Raw genomic sequence first — 12,643 nt, forward strand, 5'->3', positions numbered from 1 at the left:
GGATGGCGAGATTTTGTGTTGTTTACTTTGGATATGCCATTAGAAAACACCAACACTAGAAAAGGACATCGTGTTTAGTAAAGTAGAAGGTCAGCACAAATGAGGTAGACCCTCCATGAGATGGATTGACACAATAGCCTTAACAGTGGGCCCAAACACACCAACAATGGTAAAGGTGAGGCAGGACTGGGCAATGTTCCATTCTGTTCTACAGAAGTTCGTCACGATTTGCTGCCAACTCAGCAGCAACAGCAACAACTTCCTACCTTGGGACACAGAATGGAAGCCTGAGCTCTCTGATTTGCTCTTGGTTTACCAGATGTCAAAGGGATTAACACCCTTAGAGCTGAACTATAGAAATGAATAAACACACCTTACAAATGAGACCTAGTATGACCAGCAAGAAACCTTGGCAGACCTATGTGGCCTTGTCAAAAGAGACAAACTCTGGAGCTCAGCCGTAGCCACTAATGGGGGGATGACAGGCTGGGCTAGGAGGTGCCACTGCAGGAAGGGGCAGGGGAGGACAGATCCTGCTGAGCTGGGGAGGCTCTGAGGCCCTAAAATAGAACTTGGACGCTGTGTGCTTACAGCCTGGGACAAGACCAGAGTCACGTGCAGGGAACAGAGGACTCTTGCTCACATCCTCCTTGCAGGGTAAAATCCTGCTGGTGTGTGCCCCTGTCATCCCCTTCTCCTCTACATAAAAGGCTATGCCTCGAGAAGGTACTTCCCCCCACATTTCTCCACTCCTCTGTCTCTCCTCCTCTGCTGCATCATCCTGATCTTCCAGCAAGAGCAAGTCAGAGCCAGGAGGTTGGGGTTGGGGTGAAGTGGGGAGGGAAGGGCTCATTCTTCGCCTCTTTTGCAGGAGCACAACTCTTCTAGAAGTGTTCTTCTAGAAGTGTTCTTCAGTGTCCTTTGTCCTAGCCTTCCAGAGCCAGCCTCTTGCCCAGCCCTGGCAATGACCAGTGGTAAATGGCAGAAGGCAGGAGCTGACAGTGTTCAAAACATGTCAGCTGAGAGAATCATAATAATGTCCTGCCCTCTTTTTTAACATGTGCACATATGTGTGCATACACATGTGTACAGGCATGAATGCACACCCAGCACAGAGACATGCACACATACATACAAGTATACGTGCATACGTATGTACACATATATGTATGTGCACAATACACACACATATGAACACCCTGCAGGCAGACATGTACACAGGTATGCAAAGGCATGCATGCACACATGTGCAGCACAGTCACACATAGGTACAAACACAAACACATGTATGCACACACAGTGGTGTGGGACCAGCCATGTGCTCTGAGCATCAGTGCACCTTGGTAGGAAGAGATGCAGCCTGGAACACAGGACAGCAACTGAGCTTCCACAGCATCCCCATCCCACAGATGGTTCCTTTGAGCCGGCGTCTCGTCTGCTAAGTGAGCCGTATGCACCTCTGGATTTGTATATATCACTCCATCTTAGCTTCCTCATTTGCATGTAGCGGATAATAAAACCACCATGGGTCCTGCAAGAATCAGCAAGGGGTTGTGAAAAAGCTTAACAGATCAGAAACATCATTAAATAGGAAGTGCTGCCAGTTATCATCACTATTGATTATTCTCCCTGTCATGGGTGCACACTTGGCTGAGTGTGGCGTAGGGCTCTGCTGGCTCCATTTCTGCATGAAGCACTAGGTTAAAATGTTAGGCTTCCCTTTTCCTCCAAGTTGCACCAATTTTATATTTTTCCCTCTTTGTTCAGTTACAGGATTCTCCAGGCTTTTAGGGCAAGCTGGATTGCAAGCACATTGTAGCCAGGCTGGAGTGAGGACACTGGTCAGTGTACCTTGATGTTTCAAACAGCATTCACACTCACCAGCCTTGATTTTCGGTGGTTTGTGACCTTCCATTTTGTATATTTTGCTATAAAAAGGAGAGAGAGAGAGAATGTGTGAGAGAGTAAGACAGAGATAAAGACAGAACGAGATCAGGAAAGAACTTCAGAACTTCCCCGGAGGAGGGAAAGGCTTGTGCGAAGCCAAGAGAGAGCTGGACTCTCCAAAGACTAGGAAGAAGGCCAGCGAAGCTGCACCCCAGAGGCTGAGGAAGAAAGTCACTTGACTTGAGATTGAACAGAAAGGCGGAAAGGAAGGCGAAGGAAGAGCATTAGATTCTAATCCGTGCTCTGGGCAGTGTCCACATTAGGTGGGGTGGAGTCGTACCTGCCCACCGCTAGCTTAGACTGTTAGGGAGGTCTCATCATACTGGCCTATCCCAGGGCTCCACATTGCCACTCCACAGCTTCCATTTCCTCCTGCCCTAAGAAGATGAAAAACCAAATAGTCTTGGCAGCATCTTCTATGTACACTGGCCTCTGCTCAGGGCGGTTCAGGGATGGTCACCCTCTCCCTGGCTCGGCCAGCTTCACCTCTCCCACTGCAGGTCTTTATCTCTCACCGACTGCAGGGGGTTTCCATGCACCCACCCTTTCCTCCAATGCACCAACATCCCTCCTATGCACCCTCCCCTTGGGACGAGCTGAGCTACCAAGGTCTACATATGCTCCCCATGGCACTACATCCTGTGTGGGGTACACCAGGACTTCCAGGAAAGAGACCACTCTCCTTTGCCTTTGAGCAAGCCAGAGCACAGCAGACCTTCCCAGGCCAGGTGTGATGTTAGTGAAAGCTAGCAAAAACTGGGGGCACAGAACAGAGACAGACACCTGAGCAAGGTGGGATCCAGGCTCAGCCTGGACCTATGGGTGGTGGAGTGGAAGAGAACTGTAAGTCTCAGTGCTTAAGGTCTGAGTCCAGTGGAGTCAGGAGACAACAAGCAGCATAGCTAGTATTTCAGGATGTCGGTCCAACCAGGGGTTCTGGCAGCAAAGCGGCCATTGACAAGCTAAGTGAATTGCTATTTAAGCCACTGCATCTCAGGTTTTGTCTGGGGCAGTGGTGGCTCAGTGGGAGAATTCTTGCCTTCCATATGGTTCAATTCCCAGCCAACACCCCATACACAGGCACCACCCCTCTGTCAGTGGAGGCTTGTGTGTTGCTATGACGCTGAACAGCTTTCAGTGGCGCTTCCAGACCAAGACAGGCTAGCAAGAAAGGCCTGGTAATGTAGCTCCAAAAATCAGCCAGTGAAAACCCTATGGAGCACAAGGATGTGATCTGCAACTGATCACGGGGCTAGCAAAGGGCCAGGGAGCATTTTATTCTGTTGTCCGTGGGGTGACCGTAGATCAGGAGCTAACTCAATGGCAGCTACAACAGCAATATAAACATACATAACTATCACGCTCAAGTCCATAACTACATCAGCTACTACACGCTTCCCAGCACTGAGAGATACGGGGACCTTTGTAGGAAGCATGTATGCAGTAAAATTAAGGGCTTCCACCCAAAGGCGGTTACTACGGACAAGTCAGACAAGTGGCGACACACTGAGAGATGTTATTTGCAAAAAACTAAAATTGATAAACAGCTCACAGCTAGAGGAACAAGAAAGAAGCAGGAACTCAAGTGGAGAAAGGGACAGATTATTTAAAGGACAATTTTAGGAAAATTCCAAAGGCATACAGTGAGGTCCTCAAATTCATTACTCCTCAGAGAAATGGAAATGAAGACCACCATGAGCCTCCACTGTGTTCTCTTAGCCTGGCCAGTGCTGAAAAGGTGGGCAACAGCAAGGGCTGCCCAAGAACAGAGGACGGAGGGTCCCTCACGGACTACTGGTGGAAGAGGAGATGCCTTGGTGACCTTGGGGCCATGGCATTCCTGTGTCAGCCCGGAAACAGCCCTGGGCTACCTTCGTATCATGGGATGAGAGGTAGCAGGAGGCACCTGGCTGTCCCACCTTGTGGGAGTGGGTGGGCAGAGGTGAGGGACACTTTCTCAGGACTCATTGGAGCAGACAGTCTTAAAGGACCTAATGACAAAGAACACCTCAGATAGAACTCAGAGAGTGTTGAGAGCAGAGGATCAGAATGAGCAATAGAGAACTATGTCATCATTGTAAATTAACAATACCAAAAGTCCAAAGCCACTGCTGTCGAGTAGATTCTGACTCATAGCAACTCCATAAGATACACTGAGACTGCTCCCTAGGGTTTCTAAGAAGCGGCCAGTAGATTTGAACTGCTGACCTTTAGGTTAGCAGCTGACCTCTTAACCAGGCTCAACAGTTAAACACTCAGCTGCTAACTAAAGTTTGGTGGTTCAAACCATCTAGTGGCTGTTGGGAGAATGATTCTGTCACGTGGGGTGGAAATTGACTCAAGGGTGCTCAAATTAACAACACAGACATACACAAGAGTAACACACAATGGAACAAGAGCTTTTGAAAGAATGGAAAGGCACCAGTTAAAATCCTTAAAAATCATAGGGTGGCTGCCTGAAGGGGGGAGGTGGGTGAGAGGCTGGGGATTGAAGATGTCAGAGGACAATGGACACACAGAGTCTGAGAAGGACCTGTGCCAACAGGGGTTGACGGTGTGCGCCACACTTGGGGGGTAATTAATGTAGCCCCCACACTGTAAAGGGGTAATTAACACGGCCCCACACTGTAAAGGGGTAACTAATGCAGCCCCACACTGTAAAGGGGTAATTAATGCAGCCCCACGCTGTAAAGGGGTGATTAATGCAGCCCCAACACCACAATTTGAAAAAAAAAATCAGTTCCCTTGGGTAAAGCACATGGGATCACCATGAGTCGGAACTGACAGGAAGGTACTTGGTTGGTTTGGTAAGCAATGCAGATGCAATTTGATTCTTCAATAAAAATGACAGCAACGTAAAATATGATATACGTGAAGTGTTTCAGGAACTTATTGCTGGCTTGAAGTGGACCTGTAATCAATAAACCTTGTTCCCCTCCTCAAGAGCAATGTGCCAGGACTGTGTGGAGATTTTTACTTAACCCTGCTACTGAATTGTCTTACCAATGCTGTGAAGCAGGTTTCTTTCCTCAGTTTCAAGATGAGACAGCTGTGGCTGAGAGGTGAAAGGACTTAGGATCCTCAGTGTCCCTGTTAAGGATCTTGTCTCCCCAATTTAATAAATCCTAATGAAAAGGTCAATAGGGAATTTATCACCTCATATAAGCAAAACGAAAAGGTCAATAGGGAATTTATCATCTCATATAAGCAAAACATATAGAATAAAAAGCTTCAGGAATGGCTTGATCCAGCACCTTAACACTTTCAGGAAGTATCTGGTTTCTTTCCCTTGTACACTCTGTTGTCTCAGTGTTGGCTTGCACCAGAGGTGAGCTTCCCTTACAAGAGCTACATGGCTGCCGACAGCTCCCAGGATCACGTAGTAGTTCTTCACCCAAACTTGGGGGTGAGGGGAGTGGGACGAAGAGGGAGAGGCAGAAGGAGACAGAAAAGACAGAGACAGAGAGAAAGAGAGAGAGAGAAGTCATAGTGAAACACCAGACTTACACTCTGCTAGAAATGAAAGTAAAGAGTTTTATTGAAGGGTAAAAAGCTTCAAGAAACTGGGAGACACGCAGGTGTCCAGGCAGGACACTGCAGTGTTCCAGATTGCAGGAACAACACTGAGCTTTTCATCAGGTGGAGCCAACAAGGACTTAGTGCTTGAGGGCACAGGGGCTTCAGAAAGGAGGGGGAGCAGTTACAAAGGGGGTTGTTAAACTACAACCTTTCTTTACATCAGTCTCTAACCCAACATTTATCTCTAACTGCTCGGAATATGTTTGACCAAGACATCATTTTTAACAACAGCAAATCTGTCGGTTAATATCCCGGGGAACAACTGAGTCAGCTTTCTGCGTGTTTGCTTTTTCCTCTTATCTTAAAGAAACAAGCTATATACTTCCACCTTAGTTACAGATTTTTTAAGAAGTCGGTAGAAACAGGCGAAGGTTTCAGTGAGTGAATAAAGTCTGGTTTGAGAGAGTTAGTAAATTAGACTAAGACTTGCAGGGCTTCGTCTTTACTTCACATTATCAATTCTATTTTCTAACCTTATGTTGACCAAAGTATTTTTCCCTAGGACAAGCTGCGTAAACATCCTCGACAAATATCTTTTAACAAACAATTCTTAGTGCAAGCTAAAAAAAAAAAAAAAAAAATTCTAACCCTTACTTCCTACGTGTTACGAGCATTTAAACATTTACAAGACGCTGAATTGCATCTTCAGAAGAGTGGAGGCAGAGACTTTGGTCAGGCTGCAGTTAACATAATGTTTAATTTAGGTCTAAATTAGCCATTTCAGTCAGGCCAAACACCCTATATTTTGGAAAGCCCTTATATAAGAGACAGAGAAAGATGCACACAGAGAGACATAAAGGGAGAAAGAGAGAGAGGGAGAGAGAGATGGAGAGGGAGAGATAGATTGAGAGACAGAGAGAAAGAGAGGAACAGAGAGAGTGAGATAGAGAGAAACAAAGGGAGGGACAGAGAAAGAGAGAGACAGAGAGAGAGACACACAAGAAAGAGAGCAAACTTCCCTTCCTGATCACAGGAGAAAATCAGTGAGCTTCCCTCTGACTGGACCCCTTGGTGACCTCTAAACTCACAGCAGCAAAGGGCCCAGCCACTCTGGGAGGGCACTCAGGGCTTTGAACCCTGGAGCTGGATGTGACCATGTCCAGTGTGGCTTGGCTGGTGCACAGTGGGTGATGGTAGGCTGGATACTACAGGGTCTTCCACAGTGTCCACTACAGTCTAGTCCACTTGAGCCCAGGCCCACATGACCTTCTTCCATCCCTTACAACTCACCTTGTATTTTGCTCATGGCTTTGAGATCTGCATCCTGGCTTGTCTCTGCTTTCTTTGGGGGAAGGGCTTTCTCTCATCTGCTTCCCCCTGTACTCCTACCATGACAGGTGGGCACACCCACTTCTACCGTGGGGTGGATTAGCAGCCAATAGGACATGGTGACTAAAGGAATATGCAAGGATGGATAACTGAAGACTCCTATCGGGCAATTAGAGGAAGTTGAAGGTGTAGGGAGGGGTCAATTACCACATCGCCTTTGATAACACATTTAGGAATACAGAGGAGGTGGAAATTGCAAACATCACTTGAATTTGGCCACCTTTATCTCTCCGTTTTATCTCTCCATCATTTCAGGGAGTGATGAAGACAGACTTCCAATGTCCTGCAGTGTCCCTGTGCTGTGCAAATCCCCAGCTGACAAAGTCAGTGTTTCGAACCTGCAAAGACAGCCCACCCTTCAAAGGCCCAGCCCCTGCCCCCTCCCAGAGCACAGTCTGTTTGACAAGGAACCAAAGTGGATTTTAAAGTGAACATGCCAAAGTCGCAAACAATCTCACTGTGTTTCAGCACAACGGATATCCACTAATTTTACTCCTGTTTAAAGGTGTCAACTCACACAGAGGTTAACTGCTGTTTGAAAGGTTGAGAAGGACAGTGCCTAGATGCTTCTCCCATGCTTTTCTTCTTGACACAGGTGTTAATACTGGGATAATTAGAATTTACTGCCAGTCATGAGGAATGAATGCCAAATCCTCCATGGAGATGTTATGTCTTCCAGGGTGGTCCCGATCTCCTCAGAGTGAGGCAGCGCTTAAAATAAACGACAACAGTATATCGAAGGGAAAGTGTTTCTTTTGTGTTTGTTTTAGAATTACAGAAGGCACTAGCATCTTTAAGAAGAAGAAAATCTCTTCAGGTGAATGGAATTGAGTTATTCACATCAAGGATCAGAGTCCCTGGCTGGTTCAAGCATTGATGCCCATGGGAGGTGTGGAAACTCCTTGAAGTAAACAACTTGGCCTTTGTTCCTGGTTCCAGAGAGCCAGATCACACCTGAGGCCAATGAATGGGGCCCACCCTACCAAGAGGGACCAACTAGGGACTGATGCTGACTAAACCTCAAGGGGCATGATGCCATCAATCAAGACCAGGTGGCGAGGCCAATAAAGGCCTTGGAAGAGAAGGCTCAGAAAAGCTTCCAAGTTGGAGAGTAAATATTCTCTTTTGTTTGTATCCTTTTCCTTCGAGAGTAAAGATAGCCCTTTCCCTGATGTTTGTAATTTCAAAAAATATGCTTTCAAACTATCAGCTATTGAGCCAAAAGATGGAAACAACCTAGATGCCCATCAACAGATGAATGGATAAACAAACTATGATACGTACACACAATTGAGTAATACACAACAATTCATGGATGAATCTGGAGGGCATTATGTTGAGTGAAGTAAGTCATTCACAAAAGGACAAATATTGTATGAGACTACTACTATAAAAGCTCATGAAAAGGTTTACACACAAAAGAAACAAACTTGATGTTTATGAGACAGGGGAGGGGTGAGGATGGAAAAACACTAACTAGACAAGAGATTCCCCATGTGTCTGTCAGTTTGTGTGTTGCTGTGATGCTGGAAGCTATGCCACCAGTATTCACATACCAGCAGGGTCACCCATGGAGGACAGGTTTCAGCTGAGCTTCCAGGCTAAGACAGACTAGGAGCAAGGACCCGGCAGTCTACTTCTGAAAAGCATTAGCCAGTGAAAACATTATGAATAGCAGCGGAACATTGTCTGATATAGTGCTGGAAGATGAGCCCCCCAAGATGACTGAGGAAGAGCTGCCTCCTCAAAGTAGAGTTGACCTTAATGACGTGGATGGAGTAAAGCTTCATTTAGTGATGTGGCAAGACTCCAAATGAGAAGAAACAGCTGCAAACATCCATTAATAATCGGAACTTGGAATGTACGAAGTTATGAATCTAGGAAAATTGGAAATCATCAAAAATGAAACGAAAAGCATAAACATCGATATCCTAGGCATTAGTGAGCTGAAAGGGACTGGTATTGGCCATTTTGAATCAGATAATCATATAGTCTACAACGCTGGGAATGACAACTTGAAGAGGAATGGTCTTGCATTCATTATCAAAAAGAACGTTTCAAAATCTATCCTATCACACTGTCAGTGATAGGATAATATCCATACACCTACAAGGAAGACCAGCTAACACGACTATTATTCAATTTTACACACCAACCACTAGGGCCAAAGATGAAGAAATAGAAGACTTTTATCAAATGCCACAGTCTGAAATTGATTAAACATGCAATCAAGATGCATTGATAATTACTGGCATTGGAACGCAAAAGTTGGAAACAAAGAAGAAGGATCAGTAGTTGGAAAACATGGCCTTGGTGATAGAAACAATGCCAGAGATCGAATGATATAATTTTGGAAGACCAACGACTTCTTCATTGCAAATATCTTCTTTCACCAACATAAACGGTGACTATACACATGGACCTCACCAGATGGAACACACAGAAATCAAATTGAATACATCTGTGGAAAGAGACGATGGAAAACCTCAATATCATCAGTCAGAACAAGGCCAGGGGCTGACTGTGGAACAGACCATCAATTGCTCATATGCAAGTTGAAGCTGAAAGTGAAGAAAATCAGAGCAAGTCCACAAGAGCCAAAATATGACCTTGAGTATATCCCACCTGAATTTAGAGACCATCTGAAGAACAGATTTGATGCATTGAACACCAGTGACAGCAGAACAGACGAGTTGTGGAATGACATCAAGGACATCATCCATGAAGAAAGCAAGAGGTCATTGAAAAGACAGGAAAGAAAGAAAAGACCAAGATGGCTGTCAGAGGAGACTCTGAAACTTTCTTTTGAGCGTCGAGCAGCTAAAGCAAAAGGAAGAATTGAAGTAAAAGAATTGAACAGAAGATTTCAAAGGGCCTCTTGAGAAGACAAAGTAAAGTATTATAACGACATGTGTAAAGAGCTGGAGATGGAAAACCAAAAGGGAAGAACACACTGGGTGTTTCTCAAGCTGAAATAACTGAAGAAAAAATTCAATCCGAGCTCGAGTTGCAAGAGTGAAGGATTCCATGGGGAAAATATTAAATGACGCAGGAAGCATCAAAAGAAGATGGGAGGAATACACAGAGTCATTACACCAAAAAGAATTAGTTGATATTCAACCACTTCAAGAGGTGGCATGCGATCAGGAACCAATGGTACTGAAGGAAGAAGTCCAAGCTGCTCTGAAGGCATTGGCGAAAAACAAGGCTCCAGGAATTGATGGAATATCAGTTGAGATGTTTCAACAAACAGATGCCGCGCTGGAGGTGCTCACTCGTCTATGCCAAGAAATATGGAAGACAGCTTCCTGGCCAACTGACTGGAAGAGATCTATATTTATGTCTATTCCCAAAAAGGTGATCCAACCGAATGTGGAAATTATAGAACAATATAGTTATTTTTTATTTTTTTTTATAGTTAATATCACACGCAAGCAAAATTTTGCAGAAGATCATTCAAAAACGGCTGCAGCAGTATATCGACAGGGAACTGCCAGAAATTCAAGCTGGTTTCAGAAGAGGACATGGAACCAAGGAAATCATTGCTGATGTCAGATGGATCCTGGATGAAAGCAGAGTATACCAGGAGGATGTTTACCTGTGTTTCATTGGCTATGCAAAGGCATTCCACTGTGTGGACCGTAACAAATTATGGATAATATTGTGAAGAATAGGAGTTCCAGAACACTTAATTGTGCTCATGAGGAACCTTTGCATAGATCAAGAGGCAGTTGTTCGGACAGAACAAGGGAATACTGATTGGTTTAAAGTCAGGAAAAGTGTGCGCCATGGTTGCATTCTTTCACCATACCTATTCAGTCTGTATGCTGAACAAATAATCCGAGAAGCTGGACTATATGAAGAAGAACGGGGCATCAGGGTTGGAGGAAGACTCTTTAACACCCTGCGTTATGCAGATGACACAACCTTGCTTCCTGAAAGTGAAAAGGACTTGAAGCACTTACTAATGAAGATCAAAGACCACAGCCTTCAGTATGGATTACACCTCAACATAAAGAAAATAAAAATCCTCACAACTGGACCAATGAGCAACATCATGATAAACAGAGAAGAGATTGACGTTGTCAAGGATTTCATTTTACTTGGATCCACAATCAACAGCCATGGAAGCAGCAGTCAAGAAATCAAAAGACGCATTGCATTGGGCAAATCTGTTGCAAAGGACCTCTTCAAAGTGTTGAAGAGCAAAGATGTTACCCTGAAGACTAAGGTGCTCCTGACCCAAGCCATGGTATTTTCAACTGCATCACATGCATGTGAAAGCTGGACAATGAATAAGGAAGACCAAAGAAGAGTTGATGTCTTTGAATTGTGGTGTTGGTGAAGAATATTGAATATACCATGGACTGCCAAAGGAACAGACAAATCTGTCTTAGAAGAAGTAAAACCAGAATGCTCCTTAGAGGCAAGGATGGCAAAACTGCGTCTTATATACTTTAGACATGTTGTCAGGAGGGATAAGTCCCTGGAGAAGGACATCATGCTTGGCAAAGTGCGGGGTCAGTGGAAAAGAGGAAGACCTTCAACGATGTGGATTGACACAGTGGCTGCAACAATGAGCTCAAGCATAACAAGGATTGTAAGGATGGTGCAGGACCAGGCAGTGTTTTGTTCTGTTGTGCATAGTGTCTCTATGAGTTGGAACCAACTCGACGGGACCTAACAACAACAACAACAGACAAGAGATAAGTGGTAACTTTGGTGAAGGGTAAAACAGTACAAAATACCAGGGAAGCCAGCACAACTTGTCCAAGGCAAGGTCATGGAGGCTCCATAGACACATCAAAACTCCCTGAAGGATCAAATTACTGGGCTGAGGGTTGTGAGGACCATGGTCTCAGCGAACATCTAGCTCAATTGGCATAACATAATTTATAAAGAAAATGTTCTATGTCCTACTTTGGTGAGTAGCATCTAGGGTCTTAAAAGCTTGTGAGTGGCCATCTAAGATACTCCACTGGTCTCACCCCATCAGGAGCAATGAAGAAAACCAAGGAAACAAAGGAAAGATTATTCCAAAGGACTAATGGACCTCAACTAACTTAGCCTCCACCAGACTGAGTTCAACACAACTAGATGGTACCCAGCCACCACCAATGACTGTTCTGACAGGGATCACAGTAGAGAGTCCAAGACAGAGCTGGAGAAAAATGTAGAACAAAATTCTAACTCACATAAAAAGACCAGACTTACTGGCCTGACAGAGACTGGAGAAACCCTGAGAGTATGGCCCCTGGACCCCTTTTTAGCTCAGTAATGAAGTTACTCCTGAAGTTCACCCTTCAGCCAAAGATTAGAAGACCCATAAAACAAAACAAGTCTAAAAGGGCACACTAGCCCAGGGGCAAGGACTAGAAGGCAGGAGAGGACAGGAAAGCTGACAACAGGGAACACAAGTTTGAAAAGCGAGAGTGTTGACCAATTGTGGGGTTGGTAAGCAATGCCACAAAACAATATGAGTACTAATTGTTTAATGAGAGGCTAGTTAGTCCTGTAAACTTTCATCTAAAGTACTATAATAAAGCAGTAATTTAAAAAAAAATCAGCTATTGAAAACCCTATGGAGCACAGTTCTTTGGTCTTTCTTATTTGTTGTCCAGCTTTTGAAAGCCTATGACCTGACTGAGAACACAATGGCTTAAGTCAGGCTCACCTTAGTCTTCAAAGTGACATCTTTACTTTTTAACACTTTGACAAGGTCTTTTGCAGCAGTTTTTCCCAGTTCGATATGTTGTTTGATTTGACTGATGCTTCCATGGACATTGAT

The sequence above is a fragment of the Elephas maximus genome, chromosome 4 (assembly GCF_024166365.1).
Source record: "Elephas maximus indicus isolate mEleMax1 chromosome 4, mEleMax1 primary haplotype, whole genome shotgun sequence".
Taxonomy (NCBI): Eukaryota; Metazoa; Chordata; class Mammalia; order Proboscidea; family Elephantidae; genus Elephas; species Elephas maximus.